Here is a 19013-nt window from a genome sequence, read left to right on the forward strand (position 1 = left end):
CTTTGACATATGTGGAAAACCAAAGAACATAATGAAGTTGGTTGGTTGGTCCTGAGTTCACCGGACAAAGTAATGAAAGAAAATGGTGAACTCAAGGATTCTAACTCCTGGCTTCAGAAGCAGACATTGAGCCTCAAATCTGGTAATATTGCCCTGAATGAGAGTCTTATCTCCTGTAGAGAAAGAGCTGAAATTGTGGAAAAATAGATACAAGTTCTTATCATGTGAGTGGCTGAACTGCAACAAAAAGTGCATGCACAGCCTCGTCAGGTGTCTACGTTAAAGTGAGGGCATTGATTGGAAAATAATGTGACCCTGCTACTTGGAATGGGGATGTGTGGGAGGACCCTGATGAAGCTGCAAACACTGAGCTTGTAAATGCTGATGAACCTTTTTTTAGCCAGAAAAACAGCTTCCCCATCCCTAGTAGTGGCAACATTCCCTCCCCAACCCATGCTGCAATCAGTTTTTCCACCTTTTTCTGAAGAGATAAATCCTGCAGTGCCTGAGGCAACAGTGCTAGTCTCCCCTGAGGCAGTTGCCAGGCAGATAATGTTGATTCTCCTTAGGAGCCACCCCCAACACACCTGTTTGTTTCTAGATCTATAACTAAAGTCTCAGCAGGCCCCTAGAGGCGAGGTTGAGTGTGACTTATGAGGAGGTACCCTACACTCAAAAAGAACTGCTTGAGTGTTCTAATTTATATAAGCAGCAATCTGGAGAGCAGACATGGGAATGGATATTAAGTGTGTGGGATAATGGTGAAAGGAACACAGAGTTGGGTCAGGCTGAATTTATTGATTTGAACCTGCTACATAGGGATTTTGCATTTAATGTTGCAGCTCAGGGAGTTAAAAAAGGTTCTAGTAGTTGCTTGATTAACTGAAATATGGATTAAAACATGACTCACTGTGAGTGAGCTGGAAATGCCTGATTTCCCCTGGTTTAATGTAAAAGAAGGAACGTGAAGGCTTAGGGAGATTGGGATGGTAGAGTGGATTAGTCACTTTAGACCTACTCATCCCAACTGGGAGGGTCCAGAAGATATAACCTTGACCAATGTTTTGAAAAATAGATTTGCGAGGGCAGTACCTGCATCTTTGAAGAGTCCTGTAATTGCTCTTCTCTATATGTCAGATATAACAGTGAGAACTGCTGTCACTCAACTACAAAATTTAAATATAATGGAAGTAATTGGATCCTGAGGTGGCAGGGGCCAAGTGGTGGCACTCAACCATCAGAGGCAAGGTGGACGTAGCTACCATAATGGACAGCAGAGACAAAGCAATCAGAATAGTCGGATTCATATAGAGCTCTGGCACAGGTTAATCACAGTGCTTTTAGAAGTGAAATTGACAGGAAGCCTACTGCCTTTCTACTTAATTTATATAAGCAGAAAACTTCCAGGTCGAATGGATGAAAGATTAATTTGAATTATAAAAACAGAGAATCATGGCCCCTCAACCAATTTCCAGACTTAAGCCAGTTTACAGACCCAGAACGCCTTGAATAAAGGGGTGGCTCAGTCCCCTTGAAAAAGGACTCCACTACACTACCGACAATTTATGCTATTAATCTTTCTCCCTTCCGTCTCCAAGGAGACTTCCGACCTTTTACCAATGTAACTGTGCATTGTAAAAACGGAGATTATCAGACATTTCGGGGACTACTGGACACTGATTCTGAACTGATGTTGATTCCAGGGGACCCAAAACCTCACTTTGGTACTCCAGTTAAAGTAGGATGCCATTAGAGCTGCCTCCACCTAGAAAAATAGTATGCCAAAAACAACATCGCATCCCTGGAGGGATTAAGGAGATTAGTGCACCATTAAGTACTTGAAAGATGCAGGGATGGTGATTCCCACTACATCCCCATTCAGCTCTCCTATTTAGCCTGTGCAGAAGACAGGTAGATCTTGGAGAATGATGGCGGATTATCATAAACTTAACCAAGTGGTGACTCCAATTGCAGCTGCTGTACCAGATGTGGTTCATCACTGGAGCAAATTAACACATCTCCTGGCACCTGGTATGCAGCCATTAATTTGGCAAATGCCTTTTTTTTTTTTTTTTCATTTCTGTCCATAATGCCCACCAGAAGCAATCTGCCTTCAGTTGGTAAGGCCAGCAGTATACCTTTACTGTCCTACCTCAGGGTTATATCAACTCTGTAGCTTTGTGTCATAATCTTATTTGGAGAGACCTTGATCCCTTTTCACTTCTGCAAGATATCACATTGGTCCATTACATTGATGACATTTTGCTGATTGGATCCAATGAGCAAGAAGTAGCAAACACACTGGTCTTACTGGTGAGGCATTTGCATGCCAGAGGATGGAAAATAAATTTGACTAAAATTCAGAAACCTTCTACCTCAGTAAAATTTCTAGGGGTCCAGTGGTGTGGGGCCGGTTGAGGTATTCCTTCCAAGGTGAAGGATAACTTGCTGCATGTGGCCCCTCCTACAAGCAACAAAAAGGCGCAAAATCTATTTGGATTTTGGAGGCAACACATTCTTTATTTCGGGTGTTACTCCAGTCCATTTATTGAGTGACTCAAAAGGCTGCCAGTTTTGAGTGGGATCCAGAACAGGAGAAGGCTCTGCAACAGGTCCAGACCACCGTAAAAGTTGCTCTGCCACTTGGGCCCTATGAAACAGCAGATCCAGTGGTGCTTGAGGTGTTAGTGGCAGATAAGGATGTTGTTTGGACCCTTTGGCATGCCCTCATAGATGAATCACAGCAGAGACCTCTAGTATTTTGGAGCAAGGCCCTGCCATCTTCTGCAGATAACTACTCTTCTTTTGAGACAGCCCTTGGCCTATTACTGGGCTTTGGTGGAAGTTGAACATTTGGCTATGGGTCATTAAGTCACCATTCCACCTGAATTCCCTATCATGAAATGGGTGCTTTCTGACCCATCTAGCTATAAAGTGGGTCATGCACAGCAGCATTTCATCACAAATGGAAGTGGTATATAGCTGATCAGGCTCGAGCATGTCCTGAAGGCACAAGTAAGTTACACGAGGAAGTGGCTCAAATGCCCATGGTTTCCACTTCTGCCACCCTTCCTTTACTCCCCCAGCCAGCACTGATGGCCTCATGGAGAGCTGACAGAGGAAGTTGACATTTGACAGAGGAAGAGAAGACTAAAGCCTGGTTCACAGATGGTTCTGCACAATATGCAGGCACCAACCAAAAGTGGACAGCTGCAGCACTACAGCCCTTTCTAGGACATCCCTGAAGGGCAGTAGTGAAGGGAAATCTTCTCAGTGGATAGAACATTGAGCAGGGCACTTTTTGTTCACTTTGCATGGAAGGAGAAATGGCCAGATGTGCAATTATATACTCATTCATGGGCTGTAGCCAATGGTTTGGCTGGATGGTCAGGAACTTGGAAGAACCATGATTGGAAAATTGGTGACAAAGAAATTTGAAGAAGGGGTATGTGGATAGACATCTCTGAGTAGTCAAAAACTGAAAATATTTGTAACCAATGTGAGTGCTCAACCAATGGGTGACCTCAGCAGAAGAGGAATTTAATAATAAAGTGGATAGGATGACCCATTCTATGGACATAACTAAGTCTCTTTCCCCATCCACCCCTGTCATTGCCCAATGGTCCCATGAACAAAGTGGCCATGGTGGCAGGGATGAAGGTTACACATGGGCTCAGCAAATGGACTTCCACTTACCAAGGCTGACCTGGCTATGGCCACTGCTGAGTGCCCAGTTTGCCAGCAGCAGAGACCAACACTGAGCCCTCGATATGACATCATTTCTTGAGGTGATCAATCAGCCACCTGGTGGCAGGTCGATTATATTGGACCTCTTCTGTCATGGAAAGGGCAGAGGTTTGTCTTCAAGGAATAGACACCTACTCCAGATATGTGTTTGCCTATCTTGCACGCAATGCTTCTGCCAAGACCACCTTCCATGAACTCACGGAATGCCTTATCCATCATCATCATATTCCACACAGCATTGCCTCTGACAAAGGCACTCACTTTATGGCTAAAGAAGTGTGGCAGTGGGCTCATGCTCATGGAATTCACTGGTCTTACCATGTTCCCCATCATCCTGAAGCAGCTGGATTGATAGAACAGTGGAATGGCCTTTTGAAGTCACAATTACAATGCCAACTAGGTGACAATACTTGTAGGACTGGGGCAAAGTTCTCCAGAAAGCCGTATTGTTCTGAATCAGCGTCCAATATATGGTACTATTTCTCCCATAGCCAGGATTCCCAGGTCCAGGAATCAAGTGGTGGAAGTGGAAGTGGTACCACTCACCATCATCGCTAGTGATCCAGTAGCAAAATTTTTGCTTCCTGTTCTCATGGCATTACATTCTGCTGACCTAACAGTCTTAATTCCCAAGGGAGGAATGTTGCCACCAGGAGACACAGCAATGATTCCATTAAACTGGATGTTAAGATTGCCACCTGTATACTTTGGGGTCCTCCTACGTTTAAGTCAACCAGCTAAGAAGGGAGTTACAGTGTTGACTGGAGTGATTGACCCAGACTATAAAGATGAAATCAGTCTACTATTACACAGTGGATGTAAGGAAGAGTCTGCACTATGCATGGAATACACGGGATCCATTAGGACATCTTTTAGTATTACTATGCCCTGTGATTAAGGTCAATGGTAAACTACAACAAACCAAATTAGACAGGAATACAAATGGCCCAGACCTTTCAGGAATGAAGGTTTGGGTCACCTCCATCAGAAAAAAGAAAAAGAAAAACAAACAAACAAACAAACATGACCTGCTGAGGTGTTTACTGAAGGCAAAGGGAATACAGAATGGGTAGTAAAGAAGGTAGTCATCAATACCATCTACGACCATGTAACCAGTTGCAGAAACAAGGACTGTAACTGTCATGAGTATTTCCACCTTCTTTTGTTAAAAACATGTTTGTGCATGTATACACTAGTACTAAGAAAGTATTTTCATTTTATTTCCTTTTTCCTTTATCAGGTGATATAAGATTTATTGACTTCGCATCAGCATTTAAGTATTGTTAACTTTATGTAATAGCTTTTGGGTTGGGAATTGGTGCATTTCAAGTTGTACAAAGGATAGTTGTATTATGTTAGGCATAATTATGACCTTCTTATTGTCTTTATTTGAAGATTATGTATGATCTTAGGAGATGTGTATGGGTTCAATTTGATAAGGGGTGGACTTTTGATGGTTAATATTGAGTGTCAACTTGGTTGAATTGAAGGATGCAAAGTATTGATCCTGGGTGTGCCTGTGTGGGTGTTGCCAAAAGGGATTAACATTTGAGTCAGTGGGCTGGGAAAGGCAGAGCCACCCTTAATCTGTGTGGACATAATCTAATCAGCTGCCAGCATGGCCAGGATATAAAGCAGGCAGAAAAACATGAAAAGGCTAGACTGGCTTGGCCTCCCAGCCTACATCTTTCTCCAGTAGTGGATGCTTCTTGCCCTGGAGCATCAGACTCCTAAGTTCTTCAGCTCTGGGACTCAAACTGACTTCCTTGGTCCTCTGCTCACAGAAGGCCTAGTGTGGGACCTTGGGATCGTATGAGTTAATATTCCTTAATAAATTCCCCTTTATATGTATACCTATCCTATTAGTTCTGTTTCTCTAGAGAATCATGAATAATACAAATGTCTTCTTTCTTCTTTCTTCTTCCTTTCCTTTCCTTTCTTCCTTTCCCTTCCTTCTCTTTCCTTTCCTTTCCCTTCCTTCTCTCCTTTCCTTTCCTTCCTTCCTTCCCTTCCCTTCCTTCCTTCCTTCCTTCCTTCCTTCCTTCCTTCCTTCCTTCCTTCCTTCCTTTTTCCTTTCTTCTTTTTCTTTTCTTTTCCTTTCTTTTCTTTCTTCTTCCTTCTTTCTTCTTTCTTCCCTTCTTTCCTCCTCCTCCCTCCCTCCGTCCCCCTCTCTCTCTCTCTTTCTTTCTTTCTTTTTTTCTTTCTTTCTTCCTTCCTTCCTTCTTCCCCTCCCTCCCTCTCTTCCTCTTTTTCTTCTTCTTTCTTTCTTTCTTTCTTTCTTTCTTTCTTTCTTTCTTTCTTCTTTCCCTCCCTCCCTCCTCTCTCTCTCTTTTTCTTCTTTTTCTTTCTTTCTTTCTTCTTTCTTTCTTTCTTCTTTCCTTTCTTTCTTTTTTTCTTTCTTTCTTTCTCTTTCTTCTTTCTTTCTTTCTTTCTTTCCCTTCCTTCCTTCCTTCCTTCCTTCCTGTCCCTTTCCTTTCCTTCCTTTTTTTCTTTTTTGTCTTGCTCTGTCACTCAAGCTGGAGAGCAGTGGCATCATCACAGCTTACTGCAGTCTCAACTTCCCAGATTCAAGCAATCCTCCCACCTCATCCTCCTGAGTAGCTGGGACCACAAGCATGTGCCACCATGCCCCGCTAATTTTTGTATATTTGGTAGAGACGGGGTTTCTGCCATGCTGCCCAGGCTGGTCTGGAACTATTTGACTCAAGCAATTCACCTGCCTCAGCCTCCGAAAGTGCTGGGATTACAGGAATGCACCACTGTACCTGGCCAACTTAAATGTTTTCAATGTTTTCAACACTGCTTTTAGAATATGAGAACATTCAAATGATCCATGGAATCTTCTATGCCCAAGCCTTCATTTACCTCTTAAGATCTATCTCCTCCACAGTTTTCTCACATTTTCCTTGCAATAACACTGACCTTTCTTTTTGTTCCTAATACTGGGAATTCATTTCCACATCTCCTCTGCCCTGAAGGCTCTGAAAATCCTTTTTAACATATTTGTCATGTACTCATGCTTTAGTTTTTAGCACAGACACTACTCTTTCAAAGAAACTTTAGCTGAATCCCAAGGCACAAGCAGATATTTATGTTATACTCCTGTATAACTTCTTCTAATATTCCTTACCATCATTAATTACATTTAGTAATTAGAATTTTTTGTGTGATTTTTAAATGTTGTTTCACTTATTAGATTTTAAACTACATACAGGGAAGAACCAGAGTCCTTTGGGTGATAATTGTCATTCATAAGATGTCAAAAAGGATGTCAGACATAAAACCTCATTTATATCAAGCAGATAAAAACACATAATATTTATTGAGCATTTAATATGTGACAAGAACTTTTTTTTTTTTTTGAGATGGTGTCTTGCTCTGTGATCTGGGCTGGAGTGCAATCAAGCAAATTTGCTCACTGAAACCCCGACCTCCCGAGTTCAAGTGATTCTCCTGCCTCAGCCTCCTGAGTAGCTGGGATTACAGGCCCATGCCACCATGCCTGGCTAATCTTTGTATTTTCAGTGGAGACAGAATTTCACCATGTTTTATTCTCTTTGAAGCAATTGTGAATGGAAGTTCATTCATGACTTGGCTCTCTGTTTGTCTGTTACTGGTGTACAAGAATGCTTGTGATTTTTGCACATTAGTTTTGTATCCTGAGACTTTGCTGAAGTTGCTTATCAGCTTAAGGAGATTTTGGGCTGAGACAATGGGGTTTTCTAAATATACAATCATGTCATCTGCAAACAGGGAAAATTTGACTTCTTCTTTTCCTAACTGAATATCCTTTATTTCTTTCTCTTGCCTGATTGCCTTAGCCAGAACTTCCAACACTATGTTGAATAGGAGTGGTGAGAGAGGGCATCCCTGTCTTGTGCCAGTTTTCAAAGGGAATTTTTCCAGTTTTTGCCCATTCAGTATGATATTAGCTGTGGATTTGTCATAAATAGCTCTTATTATTTTGAGGTACATTCCATCAATACCAAATTTATTGAGCGTTTTTAGCATGAAGGGCTGTTGAATTTTGTCAAAAGCCTTTTCTGCATCTATTGAGATAATCATGTGGTTCTTGTCTTTGGTTCTGTTTATATGTTGGATTACGTTTATTGATTTGCGAATGTTGAACCAGCCTTGCATCCCAGGGATGAAGCCCACTTGATCATGGCGGATAAGCTTTTTGATGTGCTGCTGAATCCGGTTTGCCAGTATTTTATTGAGGATTTTTGCATCGATGTTCATCAGGGATATTGATCTAAAATTCTCTTTTTTTGTTGTGTCTCTGCCAGGCTTTGGTATCAGGATGATGTTGGCCTCATAAAATGAGTTACAAGGGATGTAAAGGACCTCTTCAAGTAGAACTACAAACCACTGCTTAGTGAAATAAAAGAGGACACAATCAAATGGAAGAACATACCATGCTCATGGATAGGAAGAATCAATATCATGAAAATGACCATACTGCCAAGGTTATTTATAGATTCAATGCCATCCCCGTCAAGCTTCCAATGACTTTCTTCACAGAATTGGAAAAAACTGCTTTAAAGTTCATATGGAACCAAAAAAGAGCCCCCATTGCCAAGACAATCCTAAGTCAAAAGGACAAAGCTGGAGGCGTCACGCTACCTGAATTCAAACTATGCTACAAGGCTACAGTAACCAAAACAGCAAGGTACTGGTACCAAAACAGAGATGTAGACCAATGGAACAGAACAGAGTCCTCAGAAATAATACCACACATCTACAGCCATCTGATCTTGACAAACCTGAGAGAAACAAGAAATGGGGAAAGGATTCCCTGTTTAATAAATGGTGCTGGGAAAATAGGCTAGCCATAAGTAGAAAGCTGAAACTGGATCCTTCCTTACTCCTTATACGAAGATTAATTCAAGATGGATTAGAGACTTAAATGTTAGACCTAATACCATAAAACCCTAGAAGAAAACCTAGGTAGTATCATTCAGGACATAGGCATCGGCAAGGACTTCATGTCTAAAACACCAAAAGCAACGGCAGCAAAAGCAAAAATTGACAAATGGGATCTAATTAAACTAAAGAGCTTCTGCACAGCAAAAGAAACTACCATCAGAGTGAACAGGCAACCTACAGAATGAGAGAAAATTTTTGCAATCTACTCATCTGACAAAGGGCTAATATCCAGAATCTACAAAGAACTCAAATGAATATACAAGAAAAAAACAAACAACCCCATCAAAAAGTGGGCAAAGGATATGAACAGACATTTCTCAAAAGAAGACATTCATACAGCCAACAGACACATGAAAAAATGCTCATCATCACTCGCCATCAGAGAAATGCAAATCAAAACCACAATGAGATACCATCTCACACCAGTTAGAATGGCAATCATTAAGAAGTCAGGAAACAACAGGTGTTGGAGAGGATATGTAGAAATAGGAACACTTTTACACTGTTGGTGGGATTGTAAACTAGTTCAACCATTATGGAAAACAGTATGGCAATTCCTCAAGGATCTAGAACCAGATGTACCATATGACCCAGCCATCCCACTACTGGGTATATACCCAAAGGATTATAAATCATGCTGCTCTAAAGACACATACATACGTATGTTTATTGCAGCACTATTCACAATAGCAAAGACTTGGAATCAACCCAAATGTCCATCTGTGACAGACTGGATTAAGAAAATGTGGCACATATACACCATGGAATACTATGCAGCCATAAAAAAGGATGAGTTTGCGTCCTTTGTAGGGACATGGATGCAGCTGGAAACCATCATTCTTAGCAAACTATCACAAGAACAGAAAACCAAACACCACATGTTCTCACTCATAGGTGAGAACTGAACAATGAGATCACTTGGACTCGGGAAGGGGAACATCACACACTGGGGCCTATCATGGGGAGAGGGGAGTCAGGAGGGATTGCATTGGGAGTTATACCTGATATAAATGATGAATTGATGGGTGCTGACAAGTTGATGGGTGCAGCACACCAACATGGCACAAGTATACATATGTAACAAACCTGCACGTTATGCACATGTACCCTAGAACTTAAAGTATAATAAAAAATTTAAAAAAAAAAAGAATTTCACCATGTTGGTCAGGCTGGTCTTAAACTCCTGACCTGTAACAAGAACTTTTATAATTATGTAAGATACAGTAGTAAATTGTGGTTTATAATGTTGTGAACTTTATATTTTTGTAGGAGAGAAAATACCAGAGAGTAATTAGATTTTCTGGTTCTGAGGCCACAGTGTCTGGATATCATCCTGGCTCTGCAACTGATAAACTGGAAGACCAAGATTTTTAATATCTTTCAGTCTGACACAAAGTAAGGTACTCAATGGGAATCAGTTATTATATGTATTTCTAATGTGTGCAAAGTGCCTAAGCCATGGTAGGTAGGTGGCTATAAGCAGTTAAAATTCTTCCTGTTCTTCAACAAAAAAGTAATCATTGAGAAATTAACATGAGAATTAAACCAACTGTCTACCCTTTCCCATGTGTTCCTTTTTCTTTAGAGTTCACTCCGCTGAGGTCACTCTTTGCCTAGGATAAAATACTCAAATTATAAAAGTTGTCCCGTGTCTTTTACTATCAAAAATCTTCCAAAAATTGTGGATAAACTCTTTTGTTAATTTTAAGTAATTAAACTCCTGGGATCTAGTTAAAAACTGAAGTTTGAAATTATTAAGTAATTGTTATATAGAAGCTGATCCATCAAAGAACACTGAGTTGAAAAAGTATATATCCATACATTATTTTAAGCATCTGTTGTATTCTTAAAGCTAAGGATAAAAAGATGAACAAGCTTCTCATCCCCAATTTTTTTATTCTATCAAGAAAAGACTAGTTTTAAAATATGTCTGTATTTATATAGAAATAAAACTAGATTTACTACAAACAATGTACAATTTAGATAGTGCACGATGAGGTTTAAATTCTTCTGATAATTAAAAAATGCCATATGTAAAGCACTTATGAGAGAGTTTTGCACAGAGAAGGTGCTCAATAAATGTAAATCCTCCGATTTAGAAAGTATTTATTGAGTGTTTATTATATGTTCCCGGAATTGTTTTTGCTTTTCCTTTTCTTTTAAGACAGGATCTTGCTCTATCACCCAGGCTGGAGTTCAGGGGTGTGATTGTAGCTCACTGTAGCCTTAAACTCCTGAGCGCAAGCAATCCTCCAGCCTCAGCCTTCAGAGTAGCTAGGACTGTAGGAATGTGCCACCATGCTTGGCTAATTAAAAAAAAAAAAAAAGTTTATGAACAGGGTATCACTGTGTTGCGCAGGCTGTTCTGTAACTCCTGGCCTCAAGCAATACGTTCACCCTTGTCTCCCAAACTATGACGATTGCAGATGTGAGCCACTGGGCCAGGTGTACAAGAGAGCTATGGCTTATGCTTTATGCTTCAAAGATAAAGAAACCTAGGCTTTATGGAAGACGAATTTACAAATAAGCCATGTTCCAAAAAAGAAGAGGAGGAAAGAGGATGAAGAGGAGGAGGAAGAAGAGAAGTGGGAGGAGGAGGGAGTGGGGAGGACGAAGAAGAAAGAAAATAAGTGTGGGGTGCTGTGAGAGATTATGAATTTACATAATACATTCTAGCCATAAATTGCTAAACAATGTTTTAATTAAAAAACTCAGGATATACAATAGCAAGGAAGCCAAATGTAAAGTAAATTAAGGATGAGGCAGTCAAAAGGGTTGAGTTTTGCCGAACAAAGTTTAAAAGAAAATCATTGAGGAGGTGAGGTTAATCACAAGTTACTACCAAAAATCTATTTACCTAAGCATGGGATGGAAACAGTTCACTAAATGTAAGTAATGAGAAAAAGTGTGTAATCTACAACGGTAGCTAAATTAGAGTAGAACAAAGTTTATACTAGACGTCAGAAAATAGATTTTCTTCCTAACTCTCTAACTGAATAGAAAAAAAAAAAAAAGCAATTTTTGAGAAAACCTACTTAGTAGCCATTTGTTCCATGAAACTAGAAAAGCAGAAATTTCTCCTAAACTCTTGTCATCCATCTCCATGTGAAAGGTTTAAAGCAAAAGAAATGAAAATAACAATGTACTGTTGAATGTGAATTGGTGTTTCTAGGGCACTGGATTAGACCATCAGTTTAGGTTTCAGATCAAAAAAGGCCTCTTTTTCTACTTCAACCTCTTTTCTCATTAACCCAAGGTGAATATACTACAGGATCCCTACAATCCCTCAATATTTCCAAAACCGAAAAGTTCTTAGTATGCACAATCATTTTCCAAAGTTTGTGGCAAACTCATTCATTGTCATAAAAATGACATACTCTAAATGTTCATAAGTTTTGGCAAATAATCACTATATATGACCTGATCATGTATTAAACTAAGAGTCACTGGTCAAACTCCCACATTATTTGCACTTATGATTTTGTAAGGGGTAGAGGCCCCAACTCCTCAGTATGTACAGAATATTCCTCTTAAAATATCAAAAACTCTGAAACCAGAAATTATTTTTTCTTGAGTCTCCTCTCACCTGTGATGTTGAACTACACTGGTAACTTCAGCAAGAATGGGACAGGGAGAGCAAAACTGCATTGTTCCTTCAAAAGACTTGGTTATGAATAAACTTAATAGTCATGCTATGTGTATGGGGGTTGTGGGGAAGAAGGGAGAGTGACAGAAGATCATTCCTTGTAGGAATAGGCAATGACACTTGCATTTCAGAAGAGAGAGAAATAAGAGACAGCATTAATTTTCTGTGTCTCTTTAAATTTCTATCCTTGATTATTATCAGTTTACAATCCTTCCTGTTGTGCAGGAGTAAAGAAATGAGTGCAAGAAAATGCCTTGAGAGCTTTCCTGCTTTGGGTGCTGACACTAACTTAATATGTGGTTAAGATACCAAGGCCCAAAGAAGTTAAATTTCCCAATGTCTTGAAGAGAAACTCTTCAATGTTTGTGATAGTTTAATATCATGATACATGGAAAAACACTTGAAAACGTAAAGCCCTATAAAAATTAAGAGTATGATTATTATTGTTGAATAAAAATAGTTGCCCAATCAAACATGAGTTGAGATCTCTAATCTAAAAATCTGAAATGTTCCAAAATCTGAAATGTTTTGAGCACTGACATGATGCCACAAGTAGAAAATTCCATAGCTGATCTCACACGACAGGTTGCAGTCAAAATGCAGGTGCACAACATACATTTTATTCAGTACACCCATGGGAAAACACGCTCTCCTAGTCCCTTTCAGCTGTGATATATCTTTTCTGCACAGGCCTAGATTCCCCCATGCAAGCACACCTACAAAGGGTCATAAAATGGCCGACATGCAGGCTGCTTGTGCCAGTGGCAGGTTCTCCATGACCTTCCACATAAGGCCAAGACCTACGTGTGTTACTCACTGCAGTTGTTGGTTTTTTATTTGTTTCTTCTCCACTGTCCTGTGGTGTAAAAAATATTGTTGAAAATGTGTCAAAGACCTGCAGATATCCCTATGGGTAACAGTAATAAGAAAAACAGAAAGCATTTATGTTTATAGCACAAGAAGTCAAGCTGTTGGAGAAATCAGACAATGGTATGTGAAATGTCTTATAGGAGATGATAGTATTGGAATCATCACTATATATGATCTGATAAAACAGGATAAACTGTTGGAGTTCCATGCTGAAAGTGATGAACAGAAGCTAATAAAAAAAAATTAAAGCTACATAAACCTAAAAATGAAGATTGTGTATTGAAAGAGTAGACCAGTCAGTATAGCAGTGAACACAAGCTCATGAAACAAGCAAAAATCTATCACAATGAACTTAAAATTAAACAGAACTTCAAATATTCAATATTTCTGCTGGTTGCAGAAATTTAAGAATATAGATGGCATTACATTTTTAATGATTTGTGGTGATAAACCATTTGCTGATCATAAAGCAGTGAAAAAAACTGACAAGTTTGCTAAGGTCATCACTGATGAAATGTGGCACTAGAACAAGTCTATAATGCTGATGACTATAGATGAAGAGACAGCCCCTAAAAATTAAGGATGCCAAGGATAGAATAACCATGCTGGGCTATGCTAATGCAGCAGGCACACATAAGTATAAACTAGTTGTGATGGGCAAAAACTTGCATCCTCACTCTTTTTAAGGAGTGAATTTCTTACCAGTCAATTATCATGCTAACAAAAGGCATAGATCACTGGGGACATTTTTTCTGGTTTCTTAAACATTTTGTACCAACAGCTCATGCACACTGCAGGGAAGATGGACTGGATAATTACTGCAAGTTTTTTAAAATTCCTTTTATTCCTTGACATTTAATTCTGCTCATCATCCAGCTGAAATTCTTATAAAAAAATAGGTGTATTTCATCTACTTTTCCCCAAATGTGACTTCATTAACTCAAACATGTGACCAGGGTATCCTTAAATCAATAAAGAGTAAATGCCATCTTGAGTAGCATGCTGGCAGCAATGAACAGAAGTGTGTGTGTAGAAGACTTTTAAAAGACATTTAGCATGAAGGATGCCACATATACTATTGCCAGTGCTTGGAACACACTGACTAAATGCACAGTTATGCATGCCTGGCACAACCTCTGGCCTGTGACTATGTTCAGTAATGATAATTTAAAAAGTAGTAATTTGAAAGATTCTGTATATCAAGTGAGAAAAAAATGATGTTTGATCTTCTTACACATGCAAATAATACACGCTTAGAATCCATCAGTAAACTGGAAGAAGTGGACATGAAGTTTTCAATGTTGATAATGAGTCTCCAGTTGTTTATTTATTGACTGACAGTGAAATCCATCAAGGTAATTGTGATTATAGTAATGATGAAGATGATGATGTTAAACTGCAGAGAAAGTGCTTGTGCATGACAGTGTAAATGTGTGATGGGTTCATTGAAGGACTAGATCAACCTATCCTTTATAATAGAAAAAGAAATCATGTTTGTTTATTAAATCACAGGCAAAAGTAATTATTAACCAGGCAGATGACTCTGGAGGAAACATTAAAAAAAGCCATCCAGCAGAATGTCTCCTCATCCCTAGAGGACAAAATTCAGGGTCCTTCAACTACTTCTGATGTTCCTTTTCACCTAACAAAATCAAACACAGTGTACAGTAGCCTTTTAATCAAATCACAGCATTGTAGGTAGATACTGAAAACCTGTGTTGTTTGCTGTTGTGGTTGTTTAACAGCTGATACAGGTATTCTGGTGATGCCACTGTGCTGCTTAGTTACTCTGAACACTTTACTTTTTTGCTCTATTAATAATATGTCTTTTTTTAACTGTTAAGTACTTATGTCTGAATAAGTATAAGAAAATGATTGCTTATCAATAGCATGTAAATTTAGAGTTAGGAATGACAGTGATGTCAAACATCCACATGTCATTCACATGGGTGGCTGAGAAAGTGACACCTTTGCTTTCTGATGGCTCAATGTACACAAACTTTGTTTCAAGCACACAATTATTTAAAGTATTATATGAGGCCTTGGCATGATGGCTCATGCTGTAATCCCAGCACTTTGGGAGGCTGAGGTGGGTGGATCACTTGAGGTTAGACATGCGAGATTACCCTGGCCAACATGGTGAAACCCTGTCTCTGTTAAAAATAAAAAAATTAGCCAGGCATGGTGGCAAGTGCCTGTAACCCCGGCTACATGGGAGGCTGAGGCAGGAGAATCACTTGAACTGGGAGACAGAGGTTGCAGTGAGCCAAGATCATGGCACTGCACTTCAGCCTGGGAGACAGAGCAAGATTCCATCTCAAAATAAATAAAATAAGATAAAATAAATAAAATATTATAGAAAATTACCTTCATGTTATGTAAGATTTATATAAAACATGAATAAATTTTGTGTTTAAATTGAGTCTTTATCCCTGAGATATTTTATTATGTATATGCAACTATTCCAATATTCAAAAAAATCCAAAATCAGAAACACTTCTAGTCCTAACAATTTCAAATAAGCAACAATCTGTATACATTTATGAAGCTAACTTCATAACATACATTTATGAAGTTAGCATACATTTATGAAGTTAGCTTCATAAATGTAACTTTGCTGCAGCCGCTAAAATATTAATTTTCTCAAATAAATCACGATAAATATATGCAGACTGAAGTATTGTTTTGAATATTAGGGGAATTAAGTGTTAATAAAACAATATAGCCTGGGCGAGGTGGCTCATGCCTGTAATCCCAGCACTTTGGGAGACCGAGGTGGGTGGATCACCTGAGGTCAGGAGTTCAAAACCAGCCTGGCCAACATGGCGAAACCCTATTTCTACTAAAAATACAAAAAATTTGCGTACGCCTATAATCCCAGCTACTCAGGAGGCTGAGGCAGGAGAATCTCTTGAACTCGGGAGGTGAAGGTTGCAGTGAGCTGAGATCTTGCCATTGCTTTCCAGCTTGGGCAACAAGAGCAAAATTCCATCTCCAAAATATATATATATATATATATATGTGTGTGTGTGTGTGTGTGTGTATATATATATATATATGATATTCAATATACCAAAAACTTGATATATTGAATACCACACATCAATATATATATTTTGATTCTCTAATCAGAGAATCAAAAAAATATATTTTTTATCATCTTTGATTATCTGATTAGAGTCTCTAGTCAGAGAATCAAAAAATATATATATAGATAGATGGGCAATGTAGCATAGAAAAAAGAAAAAAGGAGCACTTTTACTAAATTATTCAAAATAAAAGACTTTTTTTTTTTAAATTTGAAGTTATTTTGATTTAGACGAGATAAGGATAAGACATAAGTAGATAGATGTATATAGTAGAACAAAGTTAATACAATTAAATACAGTAAAATAATAAAGGAGGATTCATTTTAAAATGTATCCCAATGATTAAACTCAAACATCTGTAGCTATGGCTCAATCAACTGGAGAAAAATGGTCTAAAATGGACTCAAAGTACTGATATAGTAGGACTGTAGGTATAGTGGTCATATGTGGGCACTATATCTATGGTAGGATATTATAAGGGAGTTAATATTATGTGTCTTCATGACAAGAAATAGCTATTAAAATAATCTACATATTAAAAGAACAACTCTAGCAAACATATTTATTAATTCAATACAGGAACAGATATTCAACAGCAAATTCAAATACAACTAAAGAGTTGTATTTGCCTTGGAGACTCTCAAAGAATAATAGTTTTAAATGCTGACTGTGTGCTAGACAGAATACTAAATGCTTGCATTCATATTATCTTCATAACAAGATTGTAGTTGGGACATCTCAAATCTTATTTTTATTAATGAAAAATAAAGCTCATAGAAGTTCAGAAATGCATCCAGAGTCATAAAGCTAATAACTGATAAAGTAGGGATTTAAAATGCCTTAATAATTCTTACATTTATACAATTATCACATACCATCTGTTGTGGGGTTGATTCTACTTACTGTGATAGACTTTAATGAGACAGTGTTGTGATCGAGGCTTATGATCTCAAGTCAGCCTGTCTAGTTTCAGCCCTGGATCTGCTGCTACTTAGTGTGTAATCTTGAGCAAGTTGCTCAACTTTCCTAAGGGTTATAATTTTCATCTATAGAATAGAAGTATAAATAATATTTCCCTGTGTAGTCATCTGTGTACTAGAGTGCATTTTAAGGAAGAAAAAGGCAGCAGAGAGAAAACTGCGTTGTTTTAATCCTTAAGGATTAATTGCAATGATACATTTTATGAAAAATTAAAAACAAAAAATAAAGAAAAAAATGCTTACCATAATTACTGTTAATAGTTTGAATGCAAGTTTACTTTTATTATCAATGTTATCAACTGCTTCCATGTTACCAGTTTTTATAACATTGTTAAAGAAGGTACTCTCAAGAGGAAAGTTAAGAAAGCCAAGGTGGAAATCCAGAGACACCTATAGTCAGCTAAATGGAGGAGAAAGAGAGGCCAGAGAATCAATAATTAGAGGGGGATGATAAGAGTTTTAAGTAGACATTGACATGGAAGTTAAAGGAAGCCAGGTATGAGTCAGTGTAATAAGTACTGCAGTGGGCCTGAGCAAGACACAAAGCAAAAAGAGGCACTGGGTAAGTGAAACACACACGGGTTTGCGTAAGCCTGACCTAGTCCAACATGGGAGAATTTATAGAGCAGATCTGGAGTTCTCACCCATTTTGTGTGGTCTATTTTGTTGTGATTTAAATCGAAATATTTTCATAACAATGGCAGAATGCTAATAGTTAATATGTAAGAATATATGAAAGCACTGGCTCATAATTATGTCAGCAGCATGATTAAAACAAAATTATTGTTTATTTGATTTAAATAATAGGTTTTTAAAAACTCTTTATCAGCATTTGTCAATGGTGATGACGTTATTATTTACCACCACCTATCTCAAAGTTCTCAGCCTCATGAGATGTTTTTCTTCTAGATCTTTATGTTTTCCATCCTCTTTCTTTAGGATCTTTGCATTTGCTCTCACCTCTGTTGGGAATCTTCTTTTTCCTGTAACTTATTCATCTTTTCAATCTTTAAAGCTCAACTCAAATGTCACTTTCTCAAAAAAAAATTAGGATATAACTCTCTATACTTGGTATTTTTTCCCTGATACATGCTCATACTGTTCGATATGTTCATTTGTGGTACAAATTTGTAATTAAAATGTAAAATCTATAATTTTTTTAGTGTCTTCATCACAACTAGAATACAAGTTTGACAAGTATATAAATAATGACTGTCATATTCTTCCACATAATATCCAGTTCCTTGCACATACTAAAATCTATAGAGAAATGAACAAACAAAAATTTCCCATGGGCTGTAGATTTTTTCAACACACTTACCTTTCTAGGATATAGCATCATGTGTATTATATAGCAGCTAATACATGATGGCTGAATTTTTCCATAAATGAATGAGTCATACTTCTTAAATCTTTAACATTCCATAGTTACATATAGTAACATTGGGTAGCTGATACTCTGCCAGACACTTTAAATTAAATCTATACCCTACAGGAGTTTATAATCTAGCTGAGCAAAGCATAAATCCCCATGTGGTACAAAACAAATGATCAAAATAAAAAGAAGGTAAAGAAAATAAATTACATTTAAGCACTTACAAGGTTAAAACCTTCTAGTTATTTTGTCTTTGAGCGTGATACATTTTTCCAAAGAAGCTATCAAAATATCTCTATAGGTGAGTATGCTAAGGTATAGGAGCATGTTGCTCTTGAATCTCTTAGCCTGGAGTCAGGTCAGGAATACCAGCTGTG

The sequence above is a fragment of the Trachypithecus francoisi genome, unplaced genomic scaffold (genome assembly GCF_009764315.1).
Source record: "Trachypithecus francoisi isolate TF-2019V2 unplaced genomic scaffold, Tfra_2.0 Lachesis_group12, whole genome shotgun sequence".
NCBI classification, from domain to species: Eukaryota; Metazoa; Chordata; class Mammalia; order Primates; family Cercopithecidae; genus Trachypithecus; species Trachypithecus francoisi.